The sequence below is a fragment of the Schistocerca piceifrons genome, chromosome X, assembly GCF_021461385.2.
Source record: "Schistocerca piceifrons isolate TAMUIC-IGC-003096 chromosome X, iqSchPice1.1, whole genome shotgun sequence".
In the NCBI taxonomy this organism is placed as follows: Eukaryota; Metazoa; Arthropoda; class Insecta; order Orthoptera; family Acrididae; genus Schistocerca; species Schistocerca piceifrons.
The window spans coordinates 443,717,965-443,738,326 of NC_060149.1; positions in this window are offsets into that span (position 1 = coordinate 443,717,965).

Consider the following 20,362-nt stretch of genomic DNA (forward strand, 5'->3'; position numbering starts at 1 on the left):
AAGTATTTAGTTGAATTTACAACCTTCAGATTTGTGTGAGTAATCGCGTAATCGAAATTTAACGGATTTCTTTTAGTACTCATGTGAATAACTTCACACTTTTCTTTATTCAGTGTCAATTCACACTTTTCGCACCATAGAGATATCTTACGTAAATCATTTTGCAATTCGTTTTGGTCATATGATGACTTTGAAAGACAGTAAATGACAGCATCGTCTGCAAACAATCTAACAGGAATACTAAGATTGTGTCCTATGTCGTTAATATAAAGCAGGAACGATAGATGGCCTCAAACAATTCCTTGGGGAACGCCTGATATTATTTCTATTTTATTCAATAACTTTCCGTCTGCTACTACGAACTGTGCCCTTTCTGACAGTAAATCACCAATCCCGTCGCACAACTGAAGCGATATACCACAGGCACGCAGTTTGGTTAGAAGACGCTTGTGAGGAACGGTGTCGAAAGCCTTCTGTAAATCTAAAAATATCGATGTTTTCTGAATCCGTGCTGACTATGTATCAATAAATCGTTTTCTTCGAGGTAATTCATAATGTTCGAACACAGTATATGTTCCAAAACCCTACCGCAGATCGACGTTAGTGATATGGGCCTATAATTCAGTGGATTACTCCTATTTCCATTTTTAGGTATTCGTGTGAGTTGAGCAATTTTCCAGTCTTCAGGTACAGAACTTTCTGTAAGCAAGCGGTTGTATATAACTGCTAAATATGGAGTTATTGTATCATCATACTCTGAAAGGAATCTGACTGGTATACAATCTGGACCGGAGGCCTTCTTGCCTTTATTAAATGATGTAAGCTGCTTTGCGACACCGAGGATATCTCTGCTTTAGTGGAACTGTCATCAGTGACTTCACCGTTGCTATCGCGTAGTGAAGGTATTGATTGCGTCTTATCACTGGTGTGCTTTGTGTATGACCAAAATCTCTTTGGGTTTTCTGGCAGATTCCAAGACAGAGTTTCGTTGTGGAAATTATTAAAAGCTTCTCTCATTGAAGTACGCGCTATATTTCGAACTTCTGCAAAACTTCGCCAGTCTTGGGGATTTTGCGTTCTTTTAAATTTGACATGCTTCTTTCATTGCTTCTGCAACAGCGATCCGACCCGTTTTGTGCACCATGGGGGATAAATACCATCACTTATTAATTTATGCGGTATATACCTCTCAATTGTTGTCGATACTATCTCTTTGAAATCATTCCATATCTTCCCTACGCTTACGTGATCAGGTCGGAAGGAGAGGAGACTGTCTCTCAAAATGTCGTTAAGAGCATTTTTATCAGCTTATTAAATAGTTGTACTTTAAGTTTCTTTTTGAGGGTTGTGGGTGTTACGGTATTCACCCTACCAGCAACTGCCTTGTGGTCGCTAATCGCTGTGTTTGTCATGATACTCCCTATCTGTCCAGGATTATTTGTTGCTAAGACGTCAAGTATGCTTTCGCAACCATTTACGCTTCGAGGGGGCTCATGAACTAATTGTTCAGAATAATTTTCTGAGAAAGAATTCAGTACAATTTCGGATGACGTTTTATGCCTGCCGCCGGCTTTGAACGTATAATTTTTCCAGCATAACGAGAGTAGATTGAAGTCACCACCGACTGTTATTATATAGGTGGGGTACCTATTTGAAATGAGATTCAAGTCTTCTTTGAACTGTTCAGCAACTATATCTTCTGAGTCGGGGGGCCGGTAAAACGATCCAGGCCGGGCGGGGTAGCCACGTGGTCTAGGGCGTCTTGTCGCGGTCCGCGCGGCTCTCCCCGTCGGAGGTTCGAGTCCTCCCTCGAGCATGGGTGTGTGTTGTCCATAGCGTAAGTTAGTTTAAGTTATATTAAGTAGCGTGTAAGCTTAGGGATCGATGACCTAAGCAATTTGCTCCCATAAGAGCTTACCACAAATTGTCCGTCCCGGTAGCTGAGTGGTCAGCGCGACAGACTGTCAATCCTAAGGGCCCGGGTTCGATTCCCGGCTGGGTCGGAAATTTTCTCCGCTCGGGGACTGGGTGTTGTGTTGTCCTAATCATCATCATTTCATCCCCATCGACGCGCAGGTCGCCGAAGTGGCGTCAAATCGAAAGACCTGCGCCAGGCGAACGGTCTACCTGGCGGGAGGCCCTAGCCACACGACATTTCCATTTTACCACAAATTTACAAGTTTACAAAACGATCCAATTAATAGTTTAGTCCGATTGTTAAGTGTAACCTCTACCCATACTATTTCGCAGGAACTATCTACTTGAATTTCACTACAAGGTAAACTATTTCTGACAGCAATAAATACTCCACCACCAACTGTATTCAATCTATCCTTTCTGAACATTGTTAGGTCGTTTGAAATAATTTCGGCAAAACTTATTTTCGGCTTTAGCCAGCTTTCCGTAACCACAGCTATTTGAGCTTCAGTGCTTGGTATTAGGGCTTGGAGCTCTGGTTCTTTCCCAACACAGCTACGGCAATTTACAAGTACAATACCGATCGTTTCTACAACAACCTTACTGTGTTTTACCTGACCCGGTTTAGACGGACGCCATTTCTGTGGTTTCCTGAGATCCTCTAACCTATAAAACCACCCAGTCACTGCCACACAGCCCGTGCTACGCGTGTAGCCGCATCCTGTGTCTAGTGGACTCCTGACCTATTAAGAGGCACTGGAAAACCACCAACCGATGGCGTAAGTCAAGGAATCTGCAGCCAACACGGTCACAGAACTGCCTGAGCCTCTGATTCAAAACCTCCACTCGATTCTGCACCAAAGGACCACAGTCGGTTCTGTCTACGATGCAGCAGATGGTGAACTTCGCCTTCATCTTGCAAGCAAGACAGGCAGTCTTTACCATTTCCGCTAGCCGTCCGAAACCAGAGAGAACTCCTCCGATCCAAAGTGACACACGTTATTGGTACCGACATGGGCCACCACCTGCTGTTGGCTGCACCCTGTACTCTTCATGGCATCCGGAAGCACCCTTTCCACATCCGAAATGACTCCTCTGGCATGCACACTGAGTGCACACTGGCTTCCTTCCTCTCCTTAGCAGCCATGTTCCTAAGGAGCCTCATTACGCGCCTAATGTTGCAGCTCCCAAGTAGCAGAAAAGCCACCCCTTGTGAATGCCCAGACCTTGCGGGGTGAGAAACTTCCTCTGGAACAGGGTGGACGACTCCATCCAGCTTAGAGACGTCCTCAGCCACAGATAATGCCCGAAACCTGTTCTTCAAACGACCTGGGGAGGCCCTACCATCGGCCCCTCGGAAAGTCTTTCGCTGCCTGCCAGACTTTGGAACGATCTCTCACTCGACCACATGTGAGGGGTCAACCGCTCTACAGGGAGTACCCAGGGCGGCCACAGCAGTGGACCGATCTGGGGACACATGGGACTTGCACGACGTCCCTTGCATCTCCGCATCCTACCACCAACAGTGATGCCCCTTGGCAGCAGCCTCAAGCTATGTGATGGGAGCCAACACTGCCTGGAGCTGTGAGCGAAGGGTCAACAACTCAGCTCGCATCTGTACACAGCAATCACAGTTCCTATCCATTACTGAAGTCGCTCCTGTTTGAAGCTCGTAAAAATATGTAATAAACGAACCGTGTACTCGCCTTATTAGCAGCAGGAACATCTCTCACTGACGGTCTACCCGAAACTGAGCTGTTCTAACAAAAACAAACAAAAGCCTGTACGATACGAGGGTCGATACAATGGTTGATGACAAGGGTGGTACTGTACGCTACACTGTTATTAAAATAAAAGATTGTGCCTGGTAAGCACTCAAATACGCAAGAAATTACAAAAATAAAGTAGTAACTACACAGATAACTGCAAATAAGTTGCTCCTGTTTGAAGCTCGTAAAATATGTAATAAACGAACGGTGTACTGGCCTTATTAGCAGCATGAACTAGTGGTGCTCTTTCACTGACAGTCTAACCGTTTAAAATAAGAATGTTCTGGGAGATGCAATGGCGCTACACACTGCTAGTTTCACTCTTAATACTGTATGTGATGTGTTAATTCCATGTTATTTTAACAGAAAGCCAATAGCAATTATTGCATAATGTACTACTTTATTGCTATTTTCAATTATCTTATTATGTTTATGCTCTGTTAACCGAAAAACAAAGATTTATTACTGTTTGAATGACCTTATTACTTTTATGCTGTGTTACCTAAAAGAAAAGATTTGTTACTTTTTTACTCATTTTATAGCCAAATCTCTGTTGTCAGTGACCGACAGTAACGAAAATATTACTTAAACGTTACTCTATATAAAAATTTTCTTTTGCGCTATACAGGCTCAGTGTCACAAATAGCGTGTTACGTTTCGCAAATTAGTCTTTCTTCTAAATAATAATTTTCTCAATCTTATTGGTTTATCAGCACATAGCTACTATATTTACCTTCGTGTTCATTTTAGGCTGAATATAACACATTTTGTCATGTTGAAAAATCGGATTTCTGCCGTTTATTCGTGTCTTTAATGCACATATTCCAACTGCGTGACTCACAGTCTTCTCCAGGTGCTGTCTGCTACTGATTCCAACGTGTTTTTTTTTATTTTTCTAATGTGGAACGAGTCCGCTATTTATGCTTATGTACTAGGTGCTCCCTCTGCGGTCCGTGCCACTATCGGACCTGTGTCCGTTGTGTGCACCGACCAATAGCAGCGGCTGTAGCGTTTTCTTCTAGCTGCAGCTGTTCTGAATGCTGTGCGCGGACTTTGTGGGTATTATCCGTTGTCAGTATTACTAAGTTAAGTTCTGAACGACGTCCAGGCAGTGCTAGACGCTTTGTCTTCCGATACTCGCCATTTAAGTCCTTCTGTGACTTAGGACGTTCTGTTACCGTGTTGCGCCGTGTTAGGCGTTCCGTCCGAAGTCCTTGCCCCCCCCCCCCCCCCCCAGGAGCGGCTGCTGTGTCATTTTCAGGTCGATGGTGTTCATAATGCCGCTCAAGGCTCAGAAGAACGTCTTCAGGTATTGTGTCTCTTGTCTGAGGTAGCATTTCACGTGCGACCTTTGCTACATGTACTGCGCTGTTATCTCTTACTCCATCTTCATACTTGCGTTCCTTAGAGTTATGATACTGCCTCCGATGCGTCTTCAGAAGATCGAGTGTTGCGTTCATAGCCGAGCTCAGCTGGAAACCGGTGTCCCGGTTAATGACATTCTCCACGACCTTAATCTCAATAGATTCTTTGATGACGCTGTCCCAGTATCTCGATGTTTGTGTCAGAATCTCGGCATTATACTTCATAGAATGACTGAGTTCTAAACAATGCTCGGCAATCGCTGACTTGGTTGCCTGTGTCAGTTTGGTGTGCCTTTGGTCCTGGTCGTCTGGACGATGTATGCCAAACCACATTCACATCTTACGTGATAAACGCCAGGTTTCTTTAGACGCAGATCACCCTTCAAATTTGTATAATTTTATATTTGATTATCTGCTTACGAGCGCTTTCTCCTAGTCTGACTATGTCGAATGTACTCAGATACCTGTGGAGTGGTACAGTACTCATACGAACTTTCATGAACCGGCGCAAGAGCGCTGAAATATGAAACAAATTAGCACAGCACCAGGCTGGCACGTTTCGAAGTGTTTGTTAGTTAACTTTCTTCAGCATATCTGTGACACTCTTTCAAGGGTGAAACTATCCCGTGGCCATTACTACTGACTTTTTTTTTGTACATGTTCAGTATCGCCTTTCAGTTTTATTTGATACGTATCTCACAAACTCCAGCAGTATTCTGGGATATGTTGCACGAATGATTTTTAAATCTCCTTTGTCGGCTAACTACATTCTACGAAAGAACCTAAATCTACATTCTGCTTTACCTACGACTGAACCCATGTGATCGTTCCATTTCATAAACCTACGTAGTGTTTCACTAAGGTATTCCCATGCCTCCTCAGTGCTGTAGGCATAGGATACTGCGTTTTCCTTTCATTTTGTGAAGTGCACAATTTTACCTTTCTGAACTTTTAAAGCAAGTTTCCAATCTTCATTTCGCTTTGAACTCTTTCAAGATCCGGCTGAATAGTTTTGTGCAGCGTTTTTCAACAGTATCAAATTATAAGTAACTGTATCATCTGCAAAAAGTCTGAGGGTACGATTAACATTGCCTGTTATGTTATTAATATACAACTGCCGATAACTCTAAGTCCAAGATAAAACGCTGCGTCTTCTCTACCAAGAAATCTCTAATTCACTCACAAATTACAAAAATGGCTCTGAGCACAATGGGACTTAACTTCTGAGGTCATCAGTCCCCTAGCACTTAGTACTACTTAAACCTAACTAACCTAAAGGATATCACACACATCCATGCCCGAGGCCGGATTCGAACCTGCGACCGTAGCGGTCGCGCGGTTCCAGACTGTAGCGCCTAGAACCGCTCAGCCACCCCGGCGGGCCACAAATTACACTAGAAACTACATGCGACCGTACTTCTGATAATAAGGGTATTTGTGGTGATGAGTGAAATGTCTTTCAGTAATCGAGAAATATGGTATTGACGTAACTGCCTACGTTCATGGATTTCAGAATGTCATGTCAGAAAAGAGCGAGTTGGGTTTCACACTGTCGGTGTTTTCGGAATCCGTGCTGGTTGACATGGAGGGGTCGTTCAGTTGGAGATACCTCATTACATCAGAACTGTCCGCCCCCGGTAGCTGAGTGGCGCCGGCACGGTAACTCAGCGTGTTCGGTCAGAGGGTTAGCTGCCCTCTGTATTAAAAAAAAAACTGAGTTAATGGGTCAACGACGAACTGAAACGGGTGTCTTGCGACGCCCGCCCCGAGCAGATACAACGAAAAAAGTGAGATCAATTAAAAAAAAAAGTGGTCAGCGCGACAGAACGTCAGTCTTAAGGGCCCGGGTTCGATTCCCGGATGGGTCGGAGATTTTCTCCGCTAAGAGACTAAGTGTTGTGTTGTCCCAATTATCAACATTTCATCCCCACCGACGAGCAAGTCACCGAAGTGACGTCAAATCGAAAGACTTGCACCAGGCGAACGGCCTACCCGACGGGAGACTCTGGTCAGACGACATTTTTTGTTTTTTTACTTTTGAGCTCAGAACATATCCTAAGGCTGTATGAGAAAATTGATGTCAATGGTGTTGTTCGGTAGTTTTATGAATCACTTGAGCTATCCCTCTTGCAGACAGGTATGACCTGTGCTTTCTTCCAGTTACTTGGGATGGTTTTTTGTTCGAAGGATCTCTGATATATTGTAGTTAAAGAGCCGCTAAGTCAATATCAAATTAGATGTACAATACGATAAAAATCAAATTGGCCCTGGAGCTTTCTTCAATTTTAGCAATTTCAGATGTTTTTCAACGCCGTTCACTCTAATATCTACTGAATACATTTTTTCAGTGGGGCGAGAATGAAATTGGGGAAATATCTCTGGATTTTGATTTGTAACGGAGTTCAATGTGTATGCTTTAGCTTTGCTGCCCTCAGTTTCACTCCCTTTCTCGTCCATTACCGTCTGGTATGACGAACAGCAAGTACATATAACCAGACATCTTTCTATAATAATCTCATACGGTGGTTGATGAAGTCACCACGCATTACTCCCTCGACACTCAGAAGCGTTTCATTCAATATCTCCATATCTATAGCTCTATGCTTTGATTTACACCTATCATGATTTCGTCTATATTTCTTTAGAAATCTATTTACCATGCTTGTATACCATGAAGAGTCTCTCCTCTCACGAACAATTCTACTAAGTAAAAAAGTATCTAAACCTGAGCCACATTCTTCTACACGGTCCTCTCCAGAGCTAAATATTTCAAGTTACTTATTGATATACGACATTACTGCTTCTTTATCTAGTTTGCTGTACATATAAATCCTCCTGTTTGTTTTAGCTGCCCTTTGCACTTTAGTAATCATTGTTGTGTAACTGCCTCATTGCCGCTGACACTAGTGTCTATGTGGACATTCGCAGAAATATCAAGTCTGTTTGTTGTTATTAGATCAAATATATTTTATTTATTTTTATTTTATTTACACGTCAAGTTCCGTAGGTCCAAATTGAGGAGCAAATCTCAAAGGTCATAGAACGTGTCAGTACATGAAATAACAACATAAAAGTAATAATAGGTAAAAATAAAATGTTTGTGAAGCTGAAAAAAGTCAACCCATAAGTTTAAGTAAAAGCAATCAACAATACAACAAGAATCAGCTTACTTTTTCAAGGAACTCCTCGACAGAATAAAAGGAGTGACCCACTAGGAAACTCTTCAGTTTCGATTTGAAAGCACTTGGATTACTACTAAGATTTTTGAATTAGAGTGGTGGCTTATTCAAAATGGATGCAGCAGGATACCGCACAAGAGTTAAGGAGGTCCGATCCAGATGCAGGTTTGATTTCTGCCGAGTATTAACTGAGTGAAAGCTGCTTAATCTTGAGGATACACTAATACTGTAAACAGGAAAATTTAGTAAGGAATATGTATATATTGAGAAGCGAATGTCAAAATACCCAGACTTGGGAACAGGGGTCGACAAGAGGTTCGTGGAGTTACACCACTTATTGCCCGAACCGCCCGTTTCTGAGCCAAAAATATCCTTCTAGAATGGGGAGAATGAAAATAAGCAAAGTAGATTAATTTTCGTGTCTAACGATCACGGACTTACGATACCGTTCGAATAGTAAAACTGGCAGCATTAAGTCTTTGAACAAGATCCTGAACGTGGGCTTTCCACGACAGTTTACTGTCTACCTGTACTCTAAATAATTCGTCGGAATATTTTCCAGCCATTACCGGTTAAAGTTACGGTGCGGTAATATTCGCACAGGCCAGGACTTAATTCCCTTGTAAATGAGAATAGTACAATCTTCTTAAGGCTGAGGATATTACACCTCTCTCATATATCTCGCATACAAGGCGGAATAGTTTTGTTATGTTTGGTTCTCCCAAAAACTTTACTACTTATAAGGGAATGTCGTCTAATCCAAGAGCCTTGTTTCGTGTATGTCTGCCACTGCTCTGTTAGATTCTTCTCTTCTTTGCTTAGCATTGGCTTACCACTTGAGCTCTTGATATCCATACAGCCGCTTCATTTTTCGTCAAAAGTTTCTTTAATTTTCATATATGAACTGTTTTATTAGATTCAGCTTAATGTGCAGATGTGGTAATAGAAGTTTTTCGAATCGACGACGTTCTTCCACAAAATATTTTCTCATAGCGTACTTTGATCTGGACCAGTGTTAATACCTTGTCCTACTGTCCAATTCACAACAAATATTTATTGAAAATGAAACAGTGCATGAAATGTACATAATGAAAGTCGCTGAAAAAAATGGTTCAAATGGCTCTGAGCACCATGGGACTTAACATCTGTGGTCATCAGTCCCCTAGAACTTAGAACTACTTAAACCGAACTAACCTAAGGACAGCACACACATCCATGTCCGAGGCAGGATTCGAACCTGCGACCGTAGCAGTCGCTCGGTTCCGGACTGCGCGCCTAGAACCGCTAGACAAAATCGCTGAAATATATTTTTAAATACTGAGCGTTATTTACGTAGATATTTAGCAGGAGATACGACTTTCATGTTAGGTTATTAAGGTTCATCGCACTAAACACCGCTAGAGTAAGTTACTTTCACTCAAAAAATTCCTTCATCGTCGGTTAATGTTACCATGTTTCAGGAATTTATGAGGAAATAAAATTAATTCTTTACACAATTAAATATATTTATTTTATAAATTATTTTGTTATTGATAAAAATACCTTCAATGATGCTGAATATGATGTTTCTGTTAGAATTTCCAGCTTTCTGCCCCAGTACATTTTGTTAATGTAAATTAAGTGATACTATTCCATACTAGGTTCAGTAAGACAGTTAACTTGCATTACGAGACGTAACAGTTTGGTCATATTTTTGTTTATAACATAATTTGAAATATATTTAATTTTTGAAACTTCCTGAAAGATTACTAAGTTCGAACTCGTGACCTTTTCCTTTCGCGGAAAAGTTCAGGAAACGTGCTCCAGGCAGTGGTTAAGGCAAATCTTCGTAATATCCTTTCTTTCAAGAGTGTTAGTCTTGCGAGTTTCACAGAACTCCTGTACAGTATGGAAAGTAGGAGATCAGGTACTGTAAGGGGTAAAGCTGCGAGGACGGTTCGTGAATCCTGCTTGGGGAGCTCAGTTGGTGAAGTACTTGCCCGCGAGAGGCAAAGGTTCCTAGTTAAAGTATTGGTCCATAACACAGTTTTAATCTGCCACGAAGTTTCAGATCAGCGCAACAGTCAGCTGCAGAGTGAAACTTCATTTCAAATTTATTTTTTGTTTAACAGGTACCGTAATGAACAGGTACGCAATATAAATTGAGATAATCTTTGTATATGCAGGAAAGTTGATGTTTTTGTAGACTGCTAGTTAGTATTCTTGGCGTACTATGTTTTTATTTTAGTGTAAAGTGTTGTCTTTTGTATTTTTAGAAGGTCGCTCGATGATGAAGGGCTTTGGTGCTTTGTTAACTTAGCCTAGTTAAATATTGTGTGTTATGTATTGAACCGGGGACCTAGCCCTCAGTGGTTCACAATCCCACAACAGGCCACAGCAGTCCACCCACCTCACCACCGCCCCACACCGAACCCAGGGTTATTGTGCGGTTCCGCCCCCAGTGGAGTCCCCCCCCCCCCCCCCCTCGCTGGGAACGTCTCATACTAGACGAGTGTAGCCCCAAATGTTTGCGTGGTAGAGTAATTATGGTGTACGCTTACTAGGAGACAGTGTCTGTTGCAGCATCGTCATCGTAGTTTAACTGAGGCGAAATAAGGGGAACCAGTCCGCATTCGTCGAGGCAGATGGAAAATCGCCTTAAAACCCTTCCACAGGCTGGACGGCGCACCGGACCTCGACACTAATCCACCGGCCGGTATTAAGCTAGTATTATGCGTGTGGGTTTTCTTGTACTCTTGTTACAGCAGTATAGCGACCGGAGTAAGTGACCACTAAGGTGGGTGGTGAGACTAGTTGTGACCGTCAGGATGTTTGCAATTAACCTCCTTGTGCGTGGCTGAAGTTGTATGGTGTCATGTGTCAGGCGTGGTCCATCATGGAAGCTGTACTGGTTGGAGAAATACTTTTATTTCGTAACAAGCTACAGCAGCGAGAACGCTGCTGATTATGCGACTAGTGCCTCCGCAACGTAGGCTGACCTCGGGAAGCAAAGTATGCCGATGCCAGCAGCGGGCCGGCGGACAGAGAGCGCGTGGCAGTCGTTGGCAGTGTGCACCGTCTGACCTATATATTGACAGAAACCCTGTCAATGTGTTAAGACATATATAGGCCACCTGGTACACACTGTCGAAGACCGTTGCCGAGAGCACCAACGGCAAGCCGGATTGTAGCAGCCTAAAAAGATGGCAGTGTGGAACACTGCATATCGTAATTACACGGAATGGATGAAGACGATGGTAAGTTTGTGACGTAGACGTCTGACTTCCGGGACGGTGTAATTACAAAATCTATCGATATTCGAGTAAGGGACCCGCTGATTAGTTGTGATGGCGGCTACATTCTTAGTACGGCCTGGAAACCCACAATTAGTCTGATTAAGAACAGGAAGGAAATACTCCACAAGGAACTGACTTTGGGGGCATGCGGAGAAACAGCAGAGGTGCTGCCAACACGTGTATCTAGGCGCGAACCGAAGGCGGAGCAACGTGGCGATATAAGGAGTGGGAGAGGAGATGATGGGCGCGTACGGCGGACGGAGCGGCAGATCTGATGGAGGGGGAAAGAGATAAGAGCACGCGTCGGCCCCTAAACACTCATTTCGTCAGCGCTTCTGATGAGGGCAACGTGGCCACTTGCAAAATCTTGTGCCCGTTCGACATTGACATCCAGGTGTTCACCCGGGAAATATTTCGTCGTAATTTCTGTGATTGTAATAAATTAAGTCAGATATAGATTCACGGCCTAAAAACATACGATTAAGCTGTTACCCGAGAAAAGGAATTAACATATTTATCACTTCTGGTACAATCGGTAATTAAAAATAACTTCTCAAAATATAGAAGAATTATATATACAGGGTAATGAACAGCTACACACATCGAAACTCGGTTTTCCGCAAATGTTAGAATGCCGAGGGCCACGTATGTTTTTGTTTGGTTAATGTTTTTAGTGCTGGTATTAACGGAGATATTGAAGTAATTACGCTTTCTCAGATGGAACCATATACTTTTTTATAACAGTATTCGATAGGTCTTGAGAAGACAATTGCAGTTATATAGCGTTTGTTAATGTTATCGTTGAAACCTGTCGTAAAAGAAATTCGATACTCCTCTTAGAATGCGAGAGCATGGTTGTTCGTAACAGCATTTGCTGTGGAATCACTGCCAAGCAGGCGTCTCGGACCAGATTGCATAGCTGTATACCATAACGAAGGCCTGCGCTACGAGAACAGAACTTTATTTCCTGTGAACCAAATTACGACCTAGATTCAGGTTCACCTACGAATGCCGCGGGGTAGCCGCTTGGTCTCAGTCGCATTGTCACGGTTTTCGCGGCTCCACCCCCCCCCCCTTTCTCCCTCGGAGGTTCGAGTTCTCAATCGGGCATGAGCTGATGTGTGTTGTGTCCTTAGCATAAGTTAGATTAAGTAGTGTGTAAGCTTAAGGACCGATGACCTCAGCATTTTGATCCCACAGGATCTTGCCACAAACCTACGAATGTTGTGTATGGAAATACGACATACGCTAGAATCTAGCGTATCACAAAGAGCTTAGGAAAACTATTTCACGTTTGTGTATCCTCCCAGATTTACGTGATCTGAAACAGAGAAATCAACTGTTCGTTCTTCAAAAATAAAGAGGTCTTACACGTTGCAAAAATCAATTACTATATTGAATATCTAAATGGTGGGATGAAGATCTGACCCATCTTTCCTTATACGTGGCTGTGTGCTTCATAGATGGAAGATACGTTCTCTCGGACACTGTCTCTACCTACACTGCTGTAAATTATATCATAGGGTTCAAAATGGTTCAAATGGCTGTGAGCACTATGGGACTCAACTGCTGTGGTCATCAGTCCCCTAGAACTTAGAACTACTTAAACCTAACTAACCTAAGGACATCACACACATCCATGCCCGAGGCAGGATTCGAACCTGCGACCGTAGCGGTCAAGCGGTTCCAGACTGTAGCGCCTAGAACCGCACGGCCACTCCGGCCGGCTATATCATTGGGGATGCATTCGTTGAACTAAACATTTTATTAAAAATACTTTGTTGACGACCTGTACACCGCAAAATAAATATTATTCTTAACGAAGCGTCGTTCCAAGCTGAACGAAAGCACGTAATGACAGTGTTACCAGTTATGTGCAATACTCGCTATCGAATTACTTGACAGTGCAATATAATTTCGCACACACGTAAATGAAATAAAATAAACTGTTTACTGACAATGATTTGTTATCCAATAAAATCACATAACATAACTTTTTGCTTCCAAAATAATACCTTTATCCTTTATTTAAGCATGAACTCAAAATGTTGACCATGGACTGAAAGACACATTTGCAATCGAAAGAACTATGGACAGATGTAATTGCTGTGGATAATATGGTAGAGCATGCACAGGCTATTCGGCGACACCTACCGCCTGGCGTAGTTAGGGTATCTTTGAATGCTCCACAAAGAAATAAATCAAGAGGAGTCAAATCGCGAGAGCTCTCAGGCCATTTGACAACAGAATTTCGTCCTATCAAACTTCCGGAAAAATTCTCATTCAGTATTTGCGTTGCAACACAGGACGAATGAGCTGGACAACCGTCGTATTGCAGCCACATACACCGTTGAATGCCCAGTGGTTCCTCTTCTAGAAGAACCGGCATAATGTTCGTCAGAAAGTGTGTCTACGAATGTCCATTTAGAACGCCTGAGATGTAAAGTCACAAAATGTAATTTCATATGATGCCGCACCATACGTTTACGCTCCACAGCCGTTGGTGTTACACCTGACGAAGCCAGTGTGTATTTTTGGCTGCTCAGACAGCGAGGTCATCGGTCTCATCGGATTAGGGAAGGACGGGAAAGGAAGTCGGCCGTGCCCTTTCAAAGGAACCATCCCGGCATTTGCCTGGAGCGATTTAGGGAAATCACGGAAAACCGAAATCAGGATGGCCGGACGCGGGATTGAACCGTCGTCCTCCCGAATGCGAGTCCAGTGTCTAACCACAGCGCCACCCCGCTCGGTTTGTGGTAAGGAATAGGGGAATAAATTGCTGAGGTCATCTGTCGCTAGACTTACGCACTACTCAATCTAACTGAAACTAACTTATGCTAAGGACAACGCACACACTCATGCCCGAAGGAGGACACGAACCTCCGACGGGGGTAGTTGCGCGAACGGTGACAAGACGCCTTAAATCGCACGGCTACCCCGCGCGGCTGCATGTTATGCAAATTTATATTAGCGTGGTTAGCAAACATTGCTTTCATCGGTAAAGATCACACGTTAGGAAAACGTAGGGTCGTCTCTCAGCTGATGAAGGGCCAACCAATAAAAGTCTATACGACGTTCGAAATCACGGTCACCGAGTGTCTGATGTAGCGACAGATGACAGGGGTGGAAATTCTGTTGAGGCAGGATTCGAATGGCACTCGTCTGACTGATCCAAATTCCTTGCCAATTTGTCTCGTACCACTGTCCGCACTTGAGGCATAATAATTCGTTCAACTGCCTGGCGCGTCGGATAGATGATCCTATACCTCTGCACTGTTTTACGGCATTTCTTTTACAATCATCATATAACAGCAGCATATGCAACTTCTTCTCATTGGTGTACATGCCTACAAGCACCGAATGTTGAAGCAGAAATGAGCGGCCTGCAGTGCGGAAAAATAAACAGGCAACAGTGTTGACATTCTGACACAGCGTAGCACGAGAGCTCTGGTTGGCGGTGTTTGCGCTGCTAATGCCGATTCTGGCCAACGTTCTCTCAAATTCTAGGACATTTCTCAAAATTTCTTACAACAGATTTGAACGTCAACGTTAACAAACGCTATATTACTGTAATTGTTTTCTCAAGAGCTATGAAATGCAGTAATGAAAATTATACGGTTCCTTTAAAAAAAGTAATTGCTTCAATCTGCGTAGATACCAGCGCAAAAATTTAAACAAAGAAAAAATACGTGCTTCTCGACGCTGTAACATTTGCCGAAAACCGTGTTTCGATGTGTCTAATCGTCCGCGAAATAAGAGAGGTGTTACATCTTACACTACTTATCCTGTGTATATCATAAAAAGGCAGCATTCATATCGAAGTTACGCTGTTCATACACTTTATCCCCAAACAATTACAAACCTGAAGAAAAAACAGGCATCATCAAAACCAAAAGAAGAAGCGTTAACTACACAACAAAATTGACGCGTAACCTATTCGTCACAATCCAGAATACAATAAAACTTTAGACCTACACTGAAACATAGCGTAACCAATACATAAATAAGGGAAAGTGTCCTAAAAAGACGTAGTCTTAGTGTGTAGGGTAGGAATGTTGGTTTTTATATCTGTCCCTGAATGGCTGTTATGTGCTAGGTGGGCAGCGACCTGGATTTACATGAAGTTCCTTTTTTTTTACTTCAGTGACTGAGTGCATCAATGTTCTCTCTGTATAAGATCTAAATCTTCCTTCCTGTTTTACCTATGTAGTAACAGGAGCTGACAGCTGTCGAAAGTTGGGTTACATAGTTATACTGGACTTGTGAAAATGTTGGTAGCCATTTTACCATTATAAATTCGTTGGTTTTTGTATTTTATTGGTTCTGTGAAAATTTGCTTTGACTTTATGTGGTTGAAATAGCTTACCGAGCTAGTATGTTAACGAAAAACGGCATGTACATATATCTTCATGCTTCTACAACTAAGGATTGATTCATTGACGCTGGTTGGTTCGCTTTCATTTTTGTATCTTATCTGTCAACTATGGATGTGTCACAAGAATTGGTTTAGAATACTATTTTTAAAATGTCTACCTTTTTAGGTTTCTGTAATCGTTCCAGCTTTAATTTTGTTTACACAGTTTACTACAGATAGACGAAATGGTACTTTGTGTTGATTTGGGTGGCATGATGTGTTATTTATAGCGACATCTCATATGGTGAGGTCCCTATACATTTGAAATTCGTTTCTTTTTTGACATATGCAATGTTTAAATCACGAACATTAATTCTATATTACATCTGGTGTTCCACTGTAAACCGTATTACGGGATGTACACTACTCTTTATTGCTGTGGTTGTTCTCTGTATAGTACCATGGCGTCATAAATATAATGTTTGTTATAAATGATTTTGCCTTCTGTCATTTGGTTTTCCTTTAAAAAATCTGGTTTTTTATATCATTAATCTAGATGTCAGCAAGTAGGCTATCTAAGCTACAGCCCACTGTCGAATCATAACTGTGAATATACATATTGTTATTAAAGGTAAAGTAAATATGGGATAGAACTAACTTGAGCAGATCCATTAGTTTATAAGATTGATATGTTACTTAATTTATTGTGCTGCAGTAGGTGGTCTGTTACTATCTGGAGTATGTCTTTTATGGTTATATTGATGTACAGGTTAACTATGTTGAAGGTAGTAAATCTTCCTGAGCTGGGTATGGTTCTGTGTGCTTGACAGGGACTAAAACGTGAGATCTGCCAGAGAGCTTCAAATCAATACATTCACTATATAGAGCGAAAATTCATTCTAGCATCAGTCCCCTGGATTGTGACTAAGCCATGTCTCCCCAACATTCTTTCTCCCTAGAATGCTAGTTCTGCAATGAATTCAGAAGAACTTCTGTGAAGTTTGGAGGATAGGAGATGAGGAACTGGTGGAATAAAAGCTGTGAAGATGCCTCATGAGTCGTACTTGGATAGCTCATTCATTAGATCTTTAGCCTGGTAAAGACAATGGTCAAAGTTTCGACACCTGGGCTAGAGTTATACATGTTTAATCTGCCAGGGAGTTTCAAATCAGCGAACACCCTGCTGCAGAGTGAAATTTCATTCATATATTCGTAACTAATCTTTGCGGAGTAGCTGACTGTAAATGTTTACTATTTACTGGGAATTACATGAAGAGTTTTAGTGATTTTGTATCCGGGACTGTTTACTTAACTGACAATGGGGCATACTGGGTGCCCAGACCTATGAATTTTCTGCTGTGATCTGTGCTTTCGGGCCGTAGGATCCATTGTTAGGCACCATTTGGCTTCAGTGGACGTTATATGAAGTTGCAGTTCTTTAACAGGCTTTTTATTTTAGTTTGATATCTGGGAGGACGATATATTAATTCAGTTATACTGTTATTTTAAAAAAAGGGACTCTGAAGTTTTGTTAATGTACTCTGACTTATACATCATCACAGATGTGCTGCCTTTTTCACCTGTAGAGACAAGGGCATTACTGTTAGTTTTCTGTTAATTTTTTTCAATGTTGTAGCCACCTTCTGGGAAATTCTTCAGTTTTCAAGTTTTTCTTGGTCATTTTATTTGGATTTTTGATAATTTTGGCATATGTTATACTGATACACAGACTGTTTTGGTGTTGTTAATTATGTTTTGACTTATTGTGGTGAAGCCCTTTATTTTAGAAAATAATTCCGTATAGTTGAAATTAATGTCTGGAGTTAAAAATTAAATCACTGAAATTTTTAACAGTACTATACTGAACTGAGACGAAAGTTTAACCTAGCTGTGAGTGTGGAGAACAAGATAACATTAATCCCATTATGGTTACCTACTAGAGGCTCAAGTATGCAATGGACATTTTGGTTAATTAATTGTTAAATTTTGGACATAGCGGCCCTCACAGCACCAAAAAGGTTTAATCTGCTGCCAAAATCAGTGCACCCAAATTTATTTCTTGCGCTCTTATTGCAGCTATTGTGGAGATACAGCAGGGGACATTTCTGCCCTGAAAACATTATCAATCACTGACGACCTCTGAAAGTAAAATAGCTTTTAACGTAAGCATTAATAAATTAAAAATGTTGATAAGGGAGGACCTGTGTGAGAGTATGCACCTGGGAAAGAGTGTAGTCGTGTGGATGATTATTTTCGAAATGTATGCTGCAAAAAAATGTAGACTGTTTGTACTATATATATATAAGAAACCAGTATATTTACAAAACGTTGAATTATTGAATATGGTGATAGCATTTGTTGGACCACAGAATTTGGTGTAAATTTTACGATGACACTCATGTTCTATAGTTTCTGGGTTACCATTCCCGTCAAGCTATTTCTTGTCAAATATTCTTTGTTTCCTTGAATCACTTCTGATGGATGTCGCAACTGTTCCTTCAAAGACCCTCGTTGAATCTTTCTGGAACACATAAATACCTAAGCTACCACTCTATCTCTAGCGTCCTTAGTATCAAAGGGGCATAGAGACCGCAAAACTTAAAATCTCAGTGTACAGTGCGTCGCGCCTTGGCTTGGGGTTGATCTCTTTGTTGGTAACTGTGACATCGAACGTTTCTAATTCTAGCTTTGTTATGAAGCGTTCTAAGTAATTGTACATACAACTGACTCATCTAAAGTGCTACCTGCAGTGAACCATTGTTAACATTCTTCGAATAGTTGATTTTTCTGTAACTTGTGAAGCAATTGATACTTTCTACAGATAAGCCAAAGCTTTTAACAATGATCCACTTTACATATGCAATAACCATATCACGAAAGTTTCCCGGATTGTAGAAACACAGTTTATTTTCAAGGAATAAAATCTGTTAAACAATAGATACTAGTGAAGTTGCGGTATCATTTACGTGCGCATGATTCCTTGAAATTCGGCACCTTCTGCTCTAATTACGTTCTACCCATTTAACAAGTAAATGTTTATCTTCCTACATCGCATTGTATAAGGGCTATCTAATTATCAGTGGCTCATTTTCGACGACATTTACCATTCCAAAACGCAAAGATTCTTTCTACACATCTTCTCGGGAAATCCTTGAAACCTTTGAACAGGAACATAAACCATCACTGACATATTATAAACACGTAATGTGTTCAGTGTACTGTACAGAAACATTACTTTTGTTAGGTGTTGTGTTGATCGCGCCCGGGTTCCCGGGTTCGATTCGCGGCGGGGACAGGCATTTCCCCTGCCTCGTGATGACTAGGTCTTGTGTGATGTCCTTAGGTTAGTTAGGTTTAAGTAGTTCTAAGTTCTAGGGGACTGATGACCATAGATGTTAAATCCCATAGTGCTCAGAGCCATTTGAACCATTTTTTGTTGTGTTGATCAGTGAACACAATTAAAAACATACTTTGGTGCAAGCTGTGTGTTAGATCCCTCACTGAATATCTGCCTTACTTCGAAATTGTCGCAACTGTTGTAATACAGCTCATCTAGAGAAGGGATGTGGATTGCTAGCTGTAGCAGTTACTGACAAGTCTTTAATGAACACTATTGTCGCGTCTGTATCGTCATGACTGTTCGTGCGCGGTCCCTCCCTCCCGAGGTTCGAGTCCTCCCTCGGGCATGGATGTGTGTGTTGTTCTTAGCATAAATTAGTTTAAGTAGTGTGTAAGGCTAGGGACCGATGACTTCCGCAATTTGGTCACAGGAATTCATACACACACACACACACACACACACACATGATTCGGCAGTTAGGTCTCTTAGGAATTCACACACACACACACACACACACACACACACACACACACACACACACACACATGACTGTTCGTATCGCTGCTGGCATACGAGATACAGTATTTGACCATGTCAATGCCCCGTTATATTGTTATTATATTTTGTAATAGTTACTCAAGTTCGATATTCCTGGCGATTCCTTATATGAGATACCTATGTGCATGAGCGCAGTTTCGTACCACTCCAAAATTTACTTCGTGGTTCGTAGTTTTCGCAAGGTGGTTCATGTTTCTAACACTATCTTTTCAAATATACCTGTGCGGTAAAACGTGTGGATCAGCGTTGTTATGGGATCTACATGAAAGGAAATGCACGAAGCTTCTAGTTTAGATGAGGACATTTCCTTAAAGCCAAATGTCACTATCCACGGCCGTTCCTCAGAAACCCTTTGTGCCTTTACTGAATTATGCATTTATCTTCAGCTAAACAGAAAAATTATTGTATAAAAACGATCCCATGCCGTTTCTGTTCGTTATGGAACGTCGAGTACATTTCCGAGGTGTTCCACATTCTTTCCAGATTCCAATATTACACGGTTGCGAAAGTGGTAGTTTCTTGTTCATTAGTGACAGTAGGTTTACGTTTCCTCCCCCCTATTTGTCTACTGTATTCTCTATATTATTGTATCAAATACTTAATGAG